Raw genomic sequence first — 21090 nt, 5'->3', positions numbered from 1 at the left:
AAGTAGGATCTACTTCTTCTATGAATTTTCTTATATAAAAAAATAATAATAACAATGTAAACATCTGCCAGTCTTCACAGTGCTTCTCAGTGAAATATATGATGGCTTTTTTGGCTTGATTACCAAAGTTATCTTGCATTTCTATCACCTAATAGACCAAAGTTGATGGACCTGGACATTGGTTTTAAATGTATCTTATCATTTTCCTTATTTGAACAGGACTTGTTCATATGAATACAAAGATATCCTCATCAACATAATAAGCCTCAATATGTAAACAGCAGCAGGTTAACAAAATCCACAAATAACAGACCACAATATGCAATGTCAACAAATCACTTGAACCCACTATTTCCATCTTGAACACACCTCACAAGAATCCCATGTAAGGTCAGATATTATATTTCATTTATCTTGCACAATCTAGCTGCATGCCCAATATACAGCAGAACCTCCATAAGTGCTGAACTATAAGTTTTATGAACATGAGTCTATCATATGGACCATCATAGCAAACAACCTAACGCACAATGGGATTAACTAAATATGTATGACATAAATGGATTATTGGGTACATGAATGAATGACTGGATGGTTTGAATTGACTAATTAGTGAACAAAAGCAAAGATGTTCCAGGTAGAGATGATGTCATGGAGGCAGTGATTAGTGGGTTGAGTATAAAACACGGTAGGTATGTGGACAGTTACTGGCCATAGGAAGCCATTAAATATTCTTGAGGGAAAATCTGGTTGTTGAAACTGTTATTTGAGAAATATTATAGTGTTTTTACATGATGGATTGGAGCAAGAAGTCAAGGTAGAAAGAGTCAAATATATCTACAAGCTTTAACACAAAAGAAGTAGGTGGAGAATATTAACTTCCAAGTGGTTCTCATTTTTCCATTTCTCACTCTCCTTAAGACTGTTTAAATATCTCCTTAGTTAGGTTCTTTCTCCTTCAATTTATTCTATACTTTCCCACTAGATTTACCTTCCTAAATTCCAATTATTTTTCTCCCACTCATCTAATCAGAAACCTTCAACTCTTCTTCACTTCCTAATACACCATGTTAAAACCTTGAGTCCTGTATTGAAGGCTGTCAATATGGTGCAGTGAAAAAATTCTACACTGATGTCAGGAAACAGAAGTTCAAGTCCATTAGGATCAACCACTTTCTAAGTAGTTTCCTCAACCAAATGTCAAGCTAGACAGTTCCTAAGGTCCTTCCTGACCAAGCATTTTATATTTTTTTGATCTTATCTTTGAGGACACTCTATATGCATCCTAAACCAGTGTTTCTCAAACTTCACTGTAATGTATGAATCACCTGGAATCTTGTTAAAATGCATATCCTTATTTGGTAAGACTGTAGTAAGACTGGAAGTTCTACATTTCTAAAAAGCTCCCAGATTACTATGATGCTTCTTGTCCACAGACCACATACTCTGAGTAGCAATGCACTAACATACAGCTATGTTGTATAACTTCATGTTGGCAAAGGACATCTATTCTTTCCTTCCAAACTTTGCCTAATCTATTGGTCTACTTGGAATGTCCTCCCATCCATATTCACCTGTCAGAAACTGTCTCATTTTTCATAATCAATCTCATTCCAGCTAAAACACTGTCATCTCAATAAAGCTCTTCTTAATCCAATCCCTTACCCTTACCTTCAGGAAAAGCCATCTTGTTTTATATGATTTCCTCTAGCTCTCTGTGTATCTCTTATAACAACATGAAAACCTTATATTTGTAGTTATCTGTGTCTGTTTTCCCTCTCCCCTCTAGGTTGTAAGCCTTCTTACAATTCAAATGATAACTGTCACTTCTGACTAAGGAGTAGGAGGAAGAGAATTTTGAAGGGGGGAAGGTGGTCACTGTAGTAAGTGTCAAGGAAATTCAAACCTAATACATCTGACCCCAACACATTCCCTTCTATTACACCTGGCAGGCACTGTAATATGTACCCGAATACAGCACCTGACACATTGTTGGATTTCAATCACTGTTTATATTTGACAATGAAGACAGAGAAAAATGACATACTCCTGTTTTTTGTATGCTTAACTTTCAGGTGTTGGCAAACAGCCCAGTAAAGAAGTTCTTCTTGCATCTGGAAGTTGAGAGGTTAGGAGGCTGATTCAGATCAGTAGAGCTGACAGTGGTCCATCTGGGGAATAAGCTGCCTTATTCTACCTACAGAGCAAAATTAATGTATTCATCCTCATTGGCTCAGAACATTTTTATCTCTTGAGACACAAGTACAGTAATGCAATACATAAAAATGCCCTTTTAAATCACTGGGTCCTAGACTCTTTAGATTTGGAGTATTATGTAAAGGCAAGAGGCCATTTAATGTATTTTTTAGCCTGAGGCCAGTTACATTTAAAACACTATAACATTAGGGCAACACAATGTTACACAAATCATGAAAAAAAATGTATTGCATTTGTAACTTGTCTTTATTCCAGTATCTATTTCTCTTGCAATACATTTTATTGCTTGGGATTTATAGGTTCATTTCTCTGTGTGGCTTATGCAACAACACACATCAATGTATCTGCCTTCAATCATCAAAGGACAAACATTCAGGTCAGACATCAGTCGTTTGCTCAATTCATCTGGATTAATGAAGGCCTAGAGCTTGCATTCAGCATATGTGAAACATGTCTATAAGTCATGTCAACTAACTCTTGAACTTGTAATGCCCAGATTTATGTCTGCCATGTTCTTAAATCAAAACATTATTGACTACTGCAATAAAAAGATATTTCTCCACTTGCAGCTGTTGTTCCAGCTATAGCCCTGTTATTTTTCACAGAAAAATTAAGCAATAAACTTCTTCATATATATCTTACTCATTATTTTCAGGTTTGGGTCTGAGGTGGGGCTTTTTGGGGCAACTTTGAATAGTGTAAATATGCGTTTAATTAGAAGTGAATCTTACTGCCTCTGTTGGTTCCATCCTGACCACATGGCCTTAGAATATGAAAGCTGTCGAAGGCCTGCAGAAGGGACTGCCCAGTGAAGTAAAATCACTGTCTGGAAAGCTTTTCTCCCAAAGAACATAGTTTAGAATATTTAATTCTCACAAATACCTTGTGAAATCAGCAGAGTGGGTGACGCTATGTTCAACCAACATTGTGTGCAAACTGAGTCCCTACAATTTGCCCAACGTTCAAAAAGATTAGAAACAACAAAGCAAATGTCATGCAGGTTTCCCTTATGATAGACTGGTACCCTCTCCATACTACGATTTCTTTAAGACAATAATAGTCCAAGAAGAAGTCAATGAAAGGGTAACAAAGTTTCAGGATAAGCTAAAAATTTTCAGAAAAGACTAAATTCTTGGGAAGGAATAGAATTTTCTTAGTTGTAAAATGATTGTGGTAATGAGTTAGTGAATGAGCATTTACTGAATCCTTTTTGAAGACAAAGAAGAAGAAATGGTCAGCGTCATCAAGTCCTATGGTGGGTACCTAAAAATGCAAATCATCTGCTCAACTTTATTCATCATCTCAGAAGCTTCTAATAAGGGGCTTGAGATGACAAAATACCCCAAGCTGGTAGTTACTGAAAATATATTCAGATCAGGCTGCTCCCCAAGTAAATCATCCAATAAATGTTTCCTCAAGTGATGACTACATTGGTACCTTAAAACCAAAAGTGACATAAAAGAAGTGATATATAAATGAGCATAGGAGTGTAAATTTGTAGAATTGCTTCTTGGAAAGGTATGTAAACTCTCTAGGCATAAAATTTCTGATCTGTAAAATGGGTTGGTATGACTTTTTAAAAAATCATGTACAATATAACTCTTGTGTTTTGTCTGGCAGATCGTCAGTGCTCAATGCATGTTAACGTGCAGCTTTACTTAGACCTCTGACTTTCTTCTACATGCCCCGAGAACTGAATCAGTGCTATCTATCCTAGGATACAATACCAAAAGAAGAGAATCAGAGTTCAGTGAGTACTTTCCCTTCTGCATTGTTAGAGAACTGTCAGATAAGCAGCAATAGAGATTGAACAAAAGCACCTTTGTCTGGCTTTTCTCCAGAAGAAATCAGAAACTGTTCTAGGGTAATTAACAATGTAAATAAAGCCTTGAATTGTCCCCAAGGAAAGAAGGGCATCTGTCATAACTATCAATTATAAATAGTAGTGTCTTTAAAAAAGGAAGAAGGGGAGAGAGAGAGACTGAGAGAGAGTAAATTTTAAAAGTTGTGTAGAAGTTTATTGCCTCTTCCTGGACAAGAGCAATGACTTTTCCAAGAGGAGCTAAGAAAAAGCCAGAAATCAAAAATGAAACAAAGCAAACCATGGATTTCAAAGGGAAAATCTATTTATAACATATTAGTCTTTCAAACCTATTTTGTCATTTATTTTCCACTGACTCTAATAAAGTAAGTGGCAAGAAAAGGAGGCAACACTCTAGGGACAACTATTCTCTCCTATGAGGTGATCAAGGCTTTTGGCCACCAAAAGACCCTGTGACCACAGGAGAAGTTAGCAATAATGTTGGCAGATAAGGTTCACCTCATTTTGGGGTGCAGTATGGGAAATGCTTGAGCTCCTTGCTCACAATATGGAATTTCATTCTTGAATGACTGGTTTGGGGTTTTGGCTGTAGGTGTTTTGGATGATGTGTGCACCATTTGCTCTCCCTTTAGAGACTTGACTCTTTGACATGTTTTTGAAAACATCTCATGCCATTATAGAGTAGAAAGAGGAAAATGGAAATTAGAGCTAGATCCAGGAAAAATTCACCTTAGAAGACCAGGAGATTTTGATTATTTGAGATGTGCTCCTTGAGCAAAGAGTGATTTTATTTAAGAATTTTGAAAAAGTTGGGATCCTCTTCTTAATGTCCTTTTGTTTTGGTTTTCATGGGAAGGATGCTCTATCAGGTGCTTAGGTTTTCTAAGCCAAGATATGGGCGCTACAGCAGAATGTTTTCTAGGGTTTGGAAAGTTGAAATAATTCCTCTATGCTCTATATATCAGGGCTCTTCAGTAGTAATAATGATTATAAGGATAGTGATGATGAAATAGCTAACTCCTTATTTTGAAAGAAGTATCATTTTTAGAGCTTTGCATGCAGTATCTCATTTACCCATCATGAAAACCGAATGACATGGTGTTACTGACTTCACTGGTTAGATGGGGAAAGTGAGCAAGGAATCATGGTGCAAAACATGCTGCAGGTACTAAGAGAAGGATACAGAAAAAATAGTCCATCATGTAATACTCCATAGCTAAACACTCAAAGGTGTTTTGGGAGTGATATGAAGACTGAGAATACATCAGCAAAAATTGTGGTTATACTGGATTCAAACATAAAAAAATAATATAAAATTGTGGTTATCAATGACTCTGGTTAGCATACTTGAATATACACCACCCATGACCATAGCAGCTTCTTTGCTAGCTGCCAAACAATCACTATAATGACAATAACAAAAATGGTAAAGCAAGACTTACTATAACCCAACCGCCTACAATATTTTTCCTCTCTCTTATTTCTCTTATGATCCTTTTATTTTCCCTTTTTACATTGATGACCATCTATTAGCTATTTTCCCTTATGAGTATATTTGCATGTAGACAATTAATTATTTCTATTTTTTTTAGTTAATGACTATATTCCCCACACTGTACATTTCATACTCATGACTCATTTATTTTGCAACTGGAAGTTTGTATCTCTTAATCTCCCTCAGCTATTTCTTTACTTCTCCATCCCTCATGGCTATGGCAACAATTTGTTCTCTGTATCTATGAATCTGTTTCTGTTTTGTTATGTTTTCTTCATCTGTTTTTTTTTTAGATTCCACATATAAATGAAATCATACAGTATTAGTCTTTCTCTGTTTGACTTTTTTCACTTAGCGTAATACCAAGTCCATCCATGTTGACACAAATAGCAAATTTTCATTCTTTTTTACAGAATACACATCTTCTTTATCTATTCATTTATTGATGGACACTTGGGTTGTTTCCATATCTTGGCTATTGTAAATAATGCTGCAATGAACATAGGGATGCATATATCTTTTCTAATTAGTGTTTTGGTTTTCTTGAGATAAATACCCCAGAGTGGAATTGCTGGATCATATGGTAGTTCTATTTTTAATTTTTCAGGAATCCCCATACTGTTTTCCATAATGACTTTACCAACTTACATTCCCATCAACAGTGCATGATGTTTCCCTTTTCTCCACATCCTCCCCAATACTTGTTATTTGTTGTCTTTTTGTTTTATTTATTTATTTATTTATTTTTATTTATTTATTTTTTTTTAAACATCTTTATTGGAGCATAATTGCTTTACCATGGTATGTTAGTTTCAGCTTCACAACAAAATGAATCAGTTATATATATACATATGTTCCCATATCTCTTCCCGCTGGCGTCACCCTCCCTCCCACCCTCCCTATCCCACCCCTCCAGGCGGTCACACAGCACCGAGCTGATCTCCCTGTGCTATGCGGCTGCTTCCCACTAGCTATCTACCTTACGTTTGGTAGTGTATACATGTCCATGCCTCTTTATTGCTTTGTCACCGTTTACCCTTCCCCCTCCCAATAGCCTCAAGTCCATTCTCTAGTAAGTCTGTGTCTTTATTCCTGTTTCACCCCTAGGTTTTTCATGACATTTTTTTTTTCTTAAATTCCATATATATGTGTTAGCATACGGTATTTGTCTCTCTCTTTCTGACTTACTTCACTCTGTATGACAGACTCTAGGTCTATCCACCTCATTACAAATAGCTCAATTTCGTCTCTTTTTATGGCTGAGTAATATTCCATTGTATATATGTGCCACATCTTCTTTATCCATTCATCCGATGATGGACACTTAGGTTGTTTCCATCTCTGGGCTATTGTAAATAGAGCTGCAATGAACATTTTGGTACATGACTCTTTTTGAATTATGGTTTTCTCAGGGTATATGCCCAGTAGTGGGATTGCTGGGTCATATGGTAGTTCTATTTGTAGCTTTTTAAGGAACCTCCATACTGTTCTCCACAGTGGCTGTATCAATTTACATTCCCACCAACAGTGTAAGAGGGTTCCCTTTTCTCCACACCCTCTCCAGCATTTATTGTTTCTAGATTTTTTGATGATGGCCATTCTGACTGGTGTGAGATGATATCTCATTGTAGTTTTGATTTGCATTTCTCTAATGATTAGTGATGTTGAGCATTCTTTCATGTGTTTGTTGGCACTCTGTATATCTTCTTTGGAGAAATGTCTATTTAGGTCTTCTGCCCATTTTTGGATTGGGTTGTTTGTTCTTTTGTTATTAAGCTGCATGAGCTGCTTATAAATTTTGGAGATTAATCCTTTGTCAGTTGCTTCATTTGCAAATATTTTCTCCCATTCTGAGGGTTGTCTTTTGGTCTTCTTTATGGTTTCCTTTGCTGCGCAAAAGCTTTTAAGTTTCATTAGGTCCCATTTGTTTACTTTTGTTTTTATTTCCATTTCTCTAGGAGGTGGGTCAAAAAGGATCTTGCTGTGATTTATGTCATAGAGTGTTCTGCCTATGTTTTCCTCTAAGAGTTTGATAGTTTCTGGCCTTACATTTAGGTCTTTAATCCATTTTGAGCTTATTTTTGTGTATGGTGTTAGGGAGTGATCTAATCTCATACTTTTACATGTAGTTGTCCAGTTTTCCCAGCACCACTTATTGAATAGGCTGTCCTTTCTCCACTGTACATTTCTGCCTCCTTTGTCAAAGATAAGGTGACCATATGTGCGTGGGTTTATCTCTGGGCTTTCTATCCTGTTCCATTGATCTATATTTCTGTTTTTGTGCCAGTACCATACTGTCTTGATTACTGTAGCTTTGTAGTATAGTCTGAAGTCAGGAAGCCTGATTCCTCCAGCTCCATTTTTCGTTCTCAAAATTGCTTTGGCTATTCGGGGTCTTTTGTGTTTCCATACACATTGTGAGATTTTTTGTTCTAGTTCTGTGAAAAATGCCAGTGGTAGTTTCATAGGGATTGCATTGAATCTGTAGATTGCTTTGACTTTTCTGACGGGTGTGAGGTGATATCACATTGTGATTTTGATTTGCATTTCCCTGATTATTAGTGATGTTGAGCATCTTTACTGTGCCTATTGGCCTATCTGTATGTCTTTGGAAAAAATGTCTATTCAGATCCTCTGACCATTTTTTTAATCAGGTTGTTTGATTTTTTAATTTGAGTTGTTTGAGTTCCTTGTATATTTTGGATAGTAACCCTTTGTCAGATATATCATTTGCAAATATCTTATCCCATCCAGTAGGTAGCCTTTTCATTTTGTTGATAGTATCCTTCACAGTGAAAAACATTTTTAGTTTGATGTAGTTCCATTTGTTTATTTTTGCTTTTGTTTCCCTTGCCTGAGAAGACAGATCATAAAAAAATATTAATAAAATCAGTGTTAAAGAGCATACGAATATGTTTTCTTCCAGAAGTTTTATGATTTCAGGTCTTACATTTAAGTTTTTAACCCATTTTGAATATATTTTTGTGCATGGTGTGCAAGAGTAGCCCAGTTTAATTCTTTTGCATATAGCTGTCCACTTTTTCCAACACCATTTATTGAAGAGTATTTTTTCCCCATTGTATGTTAGTGGTGACTTTGTCATAGATTAATTGCTCATGTAGGTGTGAGTTCTCTTCCGGGCTTTCTATTCTGTTCCATTGATCTATGTGTCTGTTTTTGTGCCTATACCATAATGTTTTGATTACTGTAGCTTTGTAATATAGTTTAAAATCAGGATAATGATACCTCCAGGTATGTTCTTCTTTCTCAAGATTGTTTTGGCTATTCAGGGTATCCTGTGTCTCCATACAAATTTTAGAATTATTTCTTCTAGTTCTGTGAAAAATGCCCTTAATAGTTTGATAGGGATTATTTTGAATCTGTAGATTGCTTTGGGTAGTATGGTCATTTCAACAAGATTAATTCTTCCAGTACATGAACACAGTATAATTTCCATCTGTTTGTAACTTCTTCAATTTGTTTCATTAGTGTCTTACAGTTTCCTGAGTACAGGTCTTTTACCTCCTTAGTTAGATTTATTTGTAGGTATTTTATTCTTTTTTGATGCAATTATAAATGGGATTGTTTCCTAAATTTCTCTTTCTGATTTTTTCATCATTAGTGTATAGAAATGCAACAGATTTCTGTTTATTAATTTTGTATCTTGCATCTTAACAGAATTTCTTGATGAGCTCCGGTAGCTTTCTGGTGATGTCTTGAGGATTTTTTATGTCATGCATGTTTATCATGTCATCTGCAAACAGTGACAGTTTTACTTCTTCCTTTTCCAGTTTGGATTCCTTTTATTTTTTTTTTCCTTCTCTGATTGCTGTGGCTAGGACTTCAATACTATGTTGAGTAACAGTGGTGAGAGTGGGCATCATTGTCATGTTCCTGATCTTAGAGGAAATGTTTTCAGTTTTCACTGTTGACATGATGTTAGCTGTGGGCTTATCATATATGACCTTTATTATGTTGAAGTATGTTTCTTCTATACCCACTTTGCTGAGTTTTTTATCATAAATGGATATTGAATTTTGTCAAAAGCTTTTTCTGCGTCTATTGAGATGATCATATTATTTTTATTTTTCTATTTCTTAATGTGGTATATCACATAGATTGATTTGTAGATATTGAACCGTCCTTGCATTCTGGACAATTAATTTAAAATTTCTGAGTTATTCTTTGACATGAGTCTTAGAGAAGTATGTTGCCCAAGACCACCACCTAATAAGTAAGGGAATATGTATTTGAATGCTGATTTTCTTATTTGCACTAGATAATCTCCTTCAGAAAAGAGCTAAAATTTAGACTGTAAAAAGAGTTCCAAGTGGGAAAAATGGTGGTAAACATTGACTCCAAAACTGCAAAATTATTCTCTCTCTCTCTCTCTCTCTCTCTCTCTCTCACACACACACACACACACTTCTTTAACACACAAACATCTCAGGCTTCATGATGTGACACACCTTTTGTGATTTTTATTCCATTTCAAGAATTTCTTTGATACACATTATAGCAAGATCCTAGAAAGACAAATATTTTCATGAAAATGAGAGTGCACTTATAGTAGTACAGGATTGCAATGATTATAGCGCATAGGAGTGACCTCAGGGGAGGAGAAAGAGCATCAGTGAGAGAAGCTGAAGCAATATAGGTCATGTAGATGTCCAACAAAGAGGAACTGTCAGGCTGCTTTGCAGTCTGAGATACATTGCTCATTATGTCCACCCTTCCCCAATGGTTCACCACACTCTTCTCCCCAGTCATCTCCAAAGGCTTTTATCTCCATCATTAAGCCCCTCTAGCCTCTTGTAAAATCTCTAACTTTACAATCGCCAAAGCACTTGCAGCCATATTGACTGAACTTGGGACATGCTGCTTCCTCTTCCACTTCCCCTTCTAGTTTCAGAACTTCAAGGGCAACACCAGCGTCTCACACCACAGGCTACATTCTTCACTGAGCCTTACATATGGCATGTGCTTGATAAATATTTATAGATAATAGAAATCTGAAGCCTATGCCCAATGGTCTTCTAGCTAATTTAGTAACTCTTCCCATATTTCCTTAAACATAAACAAAGACAAGTCAGCAGGAACCAACCAGAAGTATGTGACTGAATCTATTTGATGGCAGAAGTTGATCTTTCCAAATGGAAAATAGTCTTGAATTTCTGCTAGTTATCTTTTCCATTCTCCATATGTGCCAATTATTTTTTCCACTCACATACATATTCTTTGTGACCTCTAAATAGATGTCAGGAAACAATCCACAAAATAAAGAACTGCCAAGATACTCAGGTGCTTCAGTAGTGAGAAGGAGCATTGTCTTAAAGCAGAGAAGTTAGCATAAGTGTTGTCTTTATCTTTATTCACAAGGCTGGATAAAAAGAGTAAAATACTTATCCAGGTAATGATTAATGACTGGCTCAAGATAGAACAAAATTTTTACACTGATCTTAGATTTTGCAATTAAACATTCTTCTAGAGAAACATAGTCTCACTCCTTATATAACTCATCCCTACAGATATTCTTTGATCAAAAGAACATCCCTTTTAAATGTAATTTGATAATGGTCTAAGCAGATGTGGCAGGGTACTCAAGATCTTCTAAAAAGTGTGATTCAGAACTTTCCTTTATTTAAAATTAAGAATCAATAATCCAATTAATGGTGGCACTAGAAATGGAATTTAGGTCCTCAGAATCTACTACTCAGGACAGCTCTCTGGACTTCCCTGGTGGTCCAGTGGTTAAGACTCTGAACTTCCACTGCAAGGGGTGCCAGTTTGATCCCTGGAGGGGGAACTAAGATCCCACAATCAGTGTGGTGCAGCCAAAAAATGAAAAATAAAAAAAAAGACAGCTGTCTTTTTGACTTCATTACGGTATCACAGCCTCCTGAGCACAGCGCTGATGTTTGATCAACCCAGGTTCTAGGAAACTCTATCTGGATTAGATCCTTCCAAGGATCCTGAGCTGGATCCTTCCAGTGCTCAGTTCTCTTCATAAGTTTGTTTGTGCCTTCTTCTGAACTGAGATGTCTCTTGGCTCTGGGAAGCCTTGACCGTCCTCACCAAGTAAATCTTTGGTAGTTTGTGTGACCATACCTTTTTACATATCAAACATATTTATTATCATCTTCAAGATTAACACAAGTAATTATAAATTTACTTGTTGGTAAACAGCATCCTGAATTACCACATTAAGGTCTTTAGAATTTTATTGCACCTACAGAAACAGAAAAATTCTGAAGTCTAGGATATCAAGATTTCAAGAAAAATAGTTTTTAAAAACTCTGTTTTTTTTAAAAAAAAAAAGTACTACTAATTGAAAATACTAATATAAACATGAGTTCCATTAAAAGAAATATTTCTTTTCTTTAAAAAGATATCTAACTGGAGTCTTACTAAGAAACAACTCAGTCTATAGTGCACTAAATGTGCTGCAACTATTAGCCTCCCCAATCAACACTTAATCAATCAGGGGCTTGTGAGTGAGACATAAAGACCATGAAGAGCTTTTAAAATACACTCATATAATCTCAATCTGGATGCCTGAAAGTCAAATCAAGCAACAAAAAATATGGAAAATTATACACACACCACACAGAATCAGATATCAGGTTCCTTCTTTAAAAAACCTGGCACCCTGGGCTCACAGTCCCACAAAAATTTTATAGAGCTGACATATTTTGGTAATATCTGGCTTTTGAATATGTCCAGGCTATACCATTCCCAACTGTCTTAAACGCACTGGTTTGTTTAAACTGCCTACGCCCCAAAAGCACCTTAGCATGGAACCCTATCACTGTTTATATATGTGTAAAATGCACATATGTATATATATTTATATATATACATATTTTCTTTTGAACATGAAACTGATCTTCACCATTTTTTATTTTCATGCCTAGACAGTATAACTAACCCTCCTTTGTAGTCAAAATACTGCACTTTTTTTGCTTTGTGCTAAACCTGGAAAACAGCAAAATAAATATGTGAAGGAGTAAGCATGAAAGGGTCAGTTGCATTTGAAGCAGCCCGTGACTGTTTACCCTGGCATCTTCCCACCCTGAAGATTTTTCCTACTACTTTCTGGAAGCATTCTAATGTAAGGCATTTTTCTGGTTTTCAGATTCAAACACCTTATAGTGTAACCACCTGTGTATGTAATTGATTTGGTTTTAACTTTGAGCTTCATCCCTGACCAGACCTGGCACCTGCAGAAGAAAATACTGGGGGCTAAAATAGAGCAAGTGGAGCCACAAAATAGTGTAATATCCTCTCACTGTCGTTCAAGGCGATGCTGTTTCGGACTGTGCATTTCATCTCATGAGACTCCAGACAACAGAGGAGCTAGACAAAAGGAAAACATGTGATGGTGCAGTATTTATATTGCAATCTTTCCAACATTTCAGAAGGGAATGGTTTACAGATGTATACCCCCCAATGACATTTACACATCTATTGTTTTCTTAACCTCCTTCCCCATCCTATTACAAGATTCTTTTCTTGAAAAAGATTACAAACTTCCCTGTGCTTTTCTGTGATAAAAAACACATTTCCTCCAGATTACAAGGGAAGGACATGATGAACTATATGATAGGCCAAGTGTTAATGTAAAATCAGCTTCAGAAAATGGAATACTTTTATGATTACTTAAGCATTTGTATTTCATGCCATAAATTCTTCTCTGTCTGAAACAGACCACTTAACCCAGTCTTAGAACATCAAGCTGCTAATTTGCACAGTATTATGACAGGAAACCCTCTACAGCAATGAATGCATGGTAGGGGATTTAACAGAAGCCCATCTGGACTGTTAGCTATTGAAGGCAATTTCTTCTTAATAATCTATTAAAGAGAGATGCCATAAAGAGGAGTTGCCATTGCTTGGTCATAAATTTCATAAGAAGTTTTATACCAGGTCTCTTATTTTTTCAACCTTTTTCACCCATTTTCAGTGACTTAATTCATCAACATTTAACTTAGTGTGTTGCTGCCTTAATACGACTCTCAAGGAGTTTAAAGTGTTCTTAAGGTCGAAGTTGTTGCCTTTGGGAAAGGGTATCTGTCTTGAACACGTGCTTTCTATTAATTTAAACCTCTGGATTCCTTTATGATGAAGTATGTCTTCTTTGAAAAGTCGGATTTAAGAGGTTTTTCTTTCAAGACTTTTTCCAAAATAATCTTTTTCTGACTGGCCAATACTCAAATAATAAAAATGAAAGTTTGATTATTTTGCAAATTTGAAAGTTTTGATATTGACTGGAATTATTTTAAATAACTCGAGAATATGAGCATCTGAAGATTTCTTTCTGTCCCTTAGCTCTTCCCTCCTTCACGTCCTTCAAGTGTTTCTTCAAATCACCTTCTCAGAGAGGCCTTCTCGATATATCCTGTTTTATATTATAAACTTGCCCCACCCCAGCTCTACTGAGTCCCCTTCCCCACCTCATTTCATTCTGACATACAGTGTAATGGTTCATTTCACTTACTTTCTTTCTCTACCTATTAGAATGTGAGCTCCATGAGAACAGGGGTTTTTCATTGGTTTTCCCACTTCTGTGTCCCTAGAGCCTAGAATGGTTCATGGTACATGGTGGGTGTTGAAAACATTTGTTGAATAAATGGATAGACAAGAGGAGATGATTAATTTTGCAAATAAAGAAAAAATAAAATCATCATGACAGATTTAGCACCAATAATGGTGCAAGCCACATAGTAGGTGCTCAAATATATTTTTGTTAAGATTGACAGATTGATACAAGAGTAATAAAAATTTAGAAAAAAAAAACTCACAATAATTAAAGGTGAAGGAGCTGGGATTATTGTATTTCCAATATTTGAAAATAAGTTATTTGAGACAAGATGGGGTTATGAACACTGGGTTTTCTTTTCACAGCCAATTTGCTAAGGAAGAAAAGAAGAAAACAGAAATTTAAATGGAAGATACATTTTCATGTTTAAACAGTGTTTCAAATATGCTTAAAAATATTTTACAGTATGATTGTCAAAAAAGTCTACTCACTAAAAATTATTAAGACTAGACATAAAGCTTCCCTAAAAGACTGAAAATAGTGCTACCCTATGATCTAGCAATTTGACTCCTAGGTATATATCTGGAAAAAAATGAAAACATAAATTTGAAAAGATACATTCACACCAATGTTCCCAGCAGCACTACTTACAATCGCCAAGACATGGAAACAACCTGAATATCCATCAGCAGATGAATGGATAAAGAAGATGTGGTATGTATATATACATATATATATATATATATATATATATATATATATATATATATATATATATATATAGACACACACACAAAGGAATATTACTCAGCCATAAAAGGAGTAAAATTCTGCCATTTACAGCAATGTGGATGGACTAGAGAATACTATGCTTAGTGAAATGTCAGACAAAGACAAATACTATATCATATCACTTACATGTGGAATCCAAACAAATGTATAGAGCAAAACAGAAACATACTCACAGATATAGCAAAAAAAAAAAAAAAACTAGCATTTGCCAGAGAGGAGAGGAAAGAGGGAGGAGCAAGTAGAGATATGGGATTAAAGAGATACAAACTACCATGTATAAAATACATAAGCAACAAGGATATATTATAAATCACAGGGAATTATAGCCATTATCTTGTAATAACTTTTAATGGAGTGTAATCTGTAAAAACACTGAATCACTTGCTGTACACCTGAAACCAATATAATATTGTAAATCAACTATACTTCAATAAAAAGAAACTATATATAAACGGCAAAGAAGGAAATAAAATCACCTATAGTCACATCCTTTAAATTCCAGTTCTATAAATATTTACATATACTAAATACACTTCTAATATTTTTCTATGAAGTTTACATAAAATTACAAATTTTAATAAATAGGCAGCAAAAAGTTTATATGCTGTAATGGGTAACTTTATGTGTTGACTGGACTGGGCATGCCCAGATAGCTGGTAAAATATTACGTTGGGGTGTGTCTGTGAAGGTGTTCCAGAAGACATTAGCTTTTGAATCAGTAGACTGAGTAATGAAAATCACTCTCGTCAATGAGAGTGGGTATCATGCAACACACTGAGGTCCTGGCAAGAACAAAAAGGCAGATAAAGGGCAAAACCTCTGTCTCTCTCTGGGAGAGCTGAGACATCCATTTTCTTTTGCTCTAAGACATTAGTGTTCCTGATTCTCAGTCTTTAGGAGTCAGACTGAGACTTACACAATTGGCCATCCAATTCTTAGACCTTCAGACTCTGACTGAATTACATCCTGGCTTTCCTGGTTCTCCAGCCTGTAGACAGCAGATAGTGGGACTTCTTGGACTCCATAACCATGTGCGCTAACCCCTGTAATATCTCCTCTTCAATATTTATACCTGAATCTGTATCTATATCTACATCTATTTCTATACCTATATATATCTATAGCTATCTTATTAGTTCCAGTTCTCTGAAGAACCCTCATACATATGCTTACTGATGTGCGTTTTTTTCTTACAAGGCAATATATTATTGTCATTGAATAGTCTTCTGTGCACCCTGCCAACTAACTTCTTAGTTTTCCTTTTTGCATAGACACATCATAATTTTTCTAAGTTACCTGTTGTTAAATATTTAGATTATTGAAAATGTTTGACTCTTCTAAATTAGGTTTTGACAATTCTTCTAGATAATTCTTTGCCCATATCTGTGATAATTTTCTTAAAGTAAAAATAATATGTAAAATTTTTGAAACAGATTGCTATACTTCATCCCAAAATATCAGACTGATTTGAACTTCCATTAACAATGCTTGAGAATGCTTATTTCCTTGAGATTTCTTAACTATGATTTTAAAAAATTAACACTTGCCATTTTAATAGATGAAAAATAAAATGGAAATTTGGTTATAGCAAGGCAGTAGAGAAATGGCTATTCAACGAGACCAAACAACATAATTTGGGATGAAATTCCATAACAGTACATTTAATTTACATTTCTATTTGGTTATTTTATATCTTAAATAGACCATCAATATTAGCAGCCCCTCTAGACTGATTTGTAATCATAAACCATGTTTGCTCTACTATCAGTGCCTTATATATAGATTTTATGTAATAAACATTCCTCTACTTTTCTACAAAACATCTGGGCAATTTATAAACATTAATTGAATCTCATGCTTCCCTGTTTTTATAACCTCTCTGCAGAAGAGCAGAGGGTATGCAAGAGTATGAGCATGCTAGGCAGGAAGACAGTAAAAATGTAATAGATCTATATTCTGAATTTAACCTAATCTCCAATCTCTAACAGCAAACTGAAGCTGAAAACAAGGTAGATATATTTTTTAGTGTGATATGATAAGCCTTGATATTTAAGGAATGTGCCAAGTTCAATGAGCATGCAATGCTATAATGATTACTGGTAGTGACCAATTCAGTGTGGTAAAATCTGACCATGATAATCATTTATTTATCTGCTGGTGAGTTGATTTTTCTCCAAGAGTAAAAAGTATCTCTCTTTTAATTAAATATACCCTTTTCTTCAAGTTTAGAATCCTCTAAGCCCACACTTTTCAATGTGGACAAGTAGCATCAGTAACGACTGGAAATATTAGAAGTATAGACTGTCAGAAACTATCCCAGGCCCACAAATCAGAATCTGCATTTTCAACAGATCCTCAGGTGATGAATTTACATGTTGAATTTTGAGAAACATGGAGGATTAGTTTGTACTGAGAATAAAGTGCAAACATGGTCAAACTACCATAAGCTCTAGACTATCTATTCCTTGTTCTATAAGGCATATTATGCTTAGATGCCAATGGAGTCCACCTTCAGTCCAAGGTGAAGAACAGGAAAAGATAGAAATTTGCATAAAGATCTCATAAGCATGTACATTTTTAAAAATTGCCAAGCAAAAAATTATCTGAAAATTAAAATAGACTTGCTTTGGAGGGTCCATAAAAAAACTTACTATTAATTTTTTTTTCTAAACTTTGGATAAAAATTAATTTGAAACTAAACTCAGAAGTTATATCTCCAAGTCAATAATATGAGAAGTGATCACCGATTATTTTCCCCAGGTTTTCCAGAAATTATGAGGCTATTGCCTTGAAGTGTTTTTTTTTTCCACTTTTATGTTGCTGGGTAAAAAATCACCCCAAAACAGAATGGCTTAAAACTACAATTCAATATTATCTTTCATAGTTCTCTGTGTTGACAGGGCTCAGCCAGGAAATTGTTATTTGAGGCGTCCCAGGAAGATGTGGTCAGATGGCAGGTGTGGCTCAAGTCACCTGAAGGTGCTCCTGGTTAGCTATCTAAGATGACTGACCCTCATGGCTGAAAGCTGGTGTGGGCTGGGGTTGACAGCTGGGTAGTCTGATTAGAGCACCTATTCATGGGCTGCCTGTGTGGTTCTGTCTTCTCAAAGCATGGCCACTGTGTTTGTAGAGGGAGCATCTCAAGAGCAAATATTCCAAGAGACTCAGGTGAAAGCTCCAAGCTTTCTTACTTCTGAGCCTCAGAGGTCCCAAACATAATTCTGCAATGTTCTATTGGTACAGTAAGTCACTAAGTCCAGCACAAATTCAAGAGGGAGGGGGAATAAACACCACCTCACAATAGGAGAAAAGTAAAATTTTAAAATCATCTTTAATATACCACATGATTTTTAAAACTTCAAATAACTTTCCCCACAGGTCCCATTTTCTGCCTGCCATACCATACCCAGATCCACCACACATGTATTCTACACTGAAATGTATACAGTATGAAATGGAATTAGAGCTTACATGGTCCACTCACAGAAATATCAAAAGCTCCTCTAACCTATGTTATGTGAAGTAAGACTCTGTGTACATATTGACATTTGAGAACTCAGAAATATTCTTTAATTTAAAAGAGTTTTTCTAATACGGTGGCTATCCTCAATGTCACTCTTCCCCAACATCTCTTCTCTACACTCCTCTCATCAAGTTTTTTGTTGGCCTGACAGCTACAGATTTTAGCATCTGGGCTCCTTTTCTCTTGGTCTCCCCACTGGGTTTGACCAATGGCAGGCACTCACCTTCTTCCTCCACCTTCAATAATGCCCTGCTAGCAGTGGCTGCATCTCCACTTCTGCCTCTCAGCACTTTCTATACAGTTCCACTTCCCACTTGAAGTGTTAGCTCTTTCATTTCCCTTCCCCTCAGCTCTGGGGGCAATAATGACTTTCTAATGTTGCTATATTCTGAATGTTCCACCACCCAGATTTCAGAACTTTTTTTAAAATTTCTTTTTTCTCAAAAAAATACTTTTCTGGTCAGCTAATAGTCAAATATTTAAAAATAACATGTGATTAATCTGGAAATTTGGTGCTGGGAGAAAAATAATAATCTTGTGTTTTATTTGAAACATAGAAAATACCAACGTATAGAAAAATACCACCCATCAAGAGAGGAGACCAGAAAAATCACTAGAGACTTCCTTTACTTATGTTCCTGACAGGCTCTTAGTTTTACTATAAAACATCTAAAAAGAATCATTTCCTTTCTGAAAACTGTAACAGGCTGGTTAGCAGCTCTCAAAGGCCAAACACTGCTGTGAGTAGCAAATTGGTACATACGTCTTGAGTCAGAATTATGTTGCTAGATGATTTAGCTAGAAGGGAATGTTTAATACTCTATTTTCCAGACTACCTCACAGATAGATGGTCATGTAATAAAATGAGTACTGTGGAGTGACATTAGGAAGATGGTGGAGGAAGAGGTCCCCCATTCTTTTCCATCTCAACAATGGTAATCTGGCAGCCATCGATGGACAAAAGTGTCTTTGTGGTGACTTTGGGATCCAGGTAGGAGGTTGTGAAACCCTGGTGGAGCCCACGACCAAGAAGAGCCATTTGAGAAGGCAGGCCCATACCAAGGTGGAGGACTCACTGACTGTGATCTCAACTACAGGCCCGGAAACAGTTCTATCTCTCTGTGGACTTGGCTATATCTTCAAATCATTCTTTGTATCTTCAGATCCAGTATTGCTGTTTGGTTCTTTTTTATGATTTCTATCTCTTTTTTAAGCTTCTCATTTTGATTATGGATTTTGTTGTCTGATTTTGCTGAACTGTCTTTCTGTGTTTTCTTGTAGTTCATTGAGCTTCCTTCAAATAGCTATTTTGAATCCTTTATCAAGTAAATCCCAGCTTTCCATGTCTTTGGGGTCCATTGCTAGGAGATTATTGTTATCCCTTTTTTGTGTCATATTTCTTTTATTTTCCATGTTCCTTAACATCTTGCATCACTGTCTTTGTATATGAAGTTGCAGTCACTTCCTCTAGTCTTTCCTGACTGACTTTGGGAGAGGAAGCCATTCGGATGGCCCTGATCAAGCTTCTGAGGCTTTCTTAGACCTTCAGTGGATATATCTGCTCCATGTTTCTTGATCCCTTTGTGGCAGAATTCTTTATCTTGCGTGCCTTCTCTTGATCCTTCAACACACCAGATTGGGTACTCACAGCCTCCTTTTTCTTTCCCAAGAGCTGCACTAATCTGAAGCTTGTGATCTCTCCTTGTCCTGCTGATGTAGGCAGGTTTTCTGCACATGCTCAACAGCCGTCTGCTGAGGTTCACTCTTGCTGCCATTGGGAGCACACAAAGGGCACCACCACAGGCCAGCGAGGGGAGGTGGGGGAAGGAGGATGTATATCAGTGAGGCATACAGAGTGCTGAAGTAGCCTGTGGCCAGCTGGGGGGATCCATGGGCAAGGTGACCCCAGAGGGCTTCTTGATGGAGTCCTTGACCTGGCTAGTAGGATCCGTGTCCTGTTAATGTCCTCTAAGAGCCCTATTTGCCTCTCTCCCAGCCTTTTCCCACCCTTCAGTCAGGCAGCTCACTACTCCATACTCTGGATGAGGCTAGAGAGAAATAAGTATCTTTGGCAGCATCCTCCACAGCTGGGGAAGCAGGGTACTCACATGCTCAGTATCCCCCATGGACAAATCCTGAGCCAAGAAGTCTCTCTTGGCCCTGAGTTGTGCCACTTTGGCGTACCTTTTTTTTCCCTCTCAGACACTGTGATAGAACCTGTCTGCTAGAAACCTGGACTTCCACAAAGGCTCTCTCATCCATGGGTGACTGTCTGAGACATTGTTCTCCAGATGGTTCAAGGCCACTGAAGTGTCCACAGACAAGACTGAGGTCTGTATGCAATGCACTGGCTTCTGCCAGGTCCTGTGGCATATGGCCCTGGATCCCACAGTTCCCAGAAAGACACTTTTGACTGTGGATTGATGCTAAATTGTTGTTATTGAGGGGGAAGATGTGAGTGAATGACATTTTATTTGGCTTCTTGTTGATGACAATCCCAAGAAAAAGTTGGATGTTAGTAGGTTTATTCCTCTGTGAATTGGTAATGGCAACATCCTCTCTGTAGGGTTGTTATAAAGATCTCTGCACAGGATTCTTAAAGAAGCCTAGGAAAGAACAGAGACCCAAGATCAAAGCCTGGAGTTCTAAGTTGATACTTGGAGAAAGGGCACGCAGAAGAACTACCTGTCCCACATTAGACT

The sequence above is a fragment of the Pseudorca crassidens genome, chromosome 15 (assembly GCF_039906515.1).
Source record: "Pseudorca crassidens isolate mPseCra1 chromosome 15, mPseCra1.hap1, whole genome shotgun sequence".
NCBI classification, from domain to species: domain Eukaryota; kingdom Metazoa; phylum Chordata; class Mammalia; order Artiodactyla; family Delphinidae; genus Pseudorca; species Pseudorca crassidens.
Note: the sequence above shows the minus strand (reverse complement) of the source record.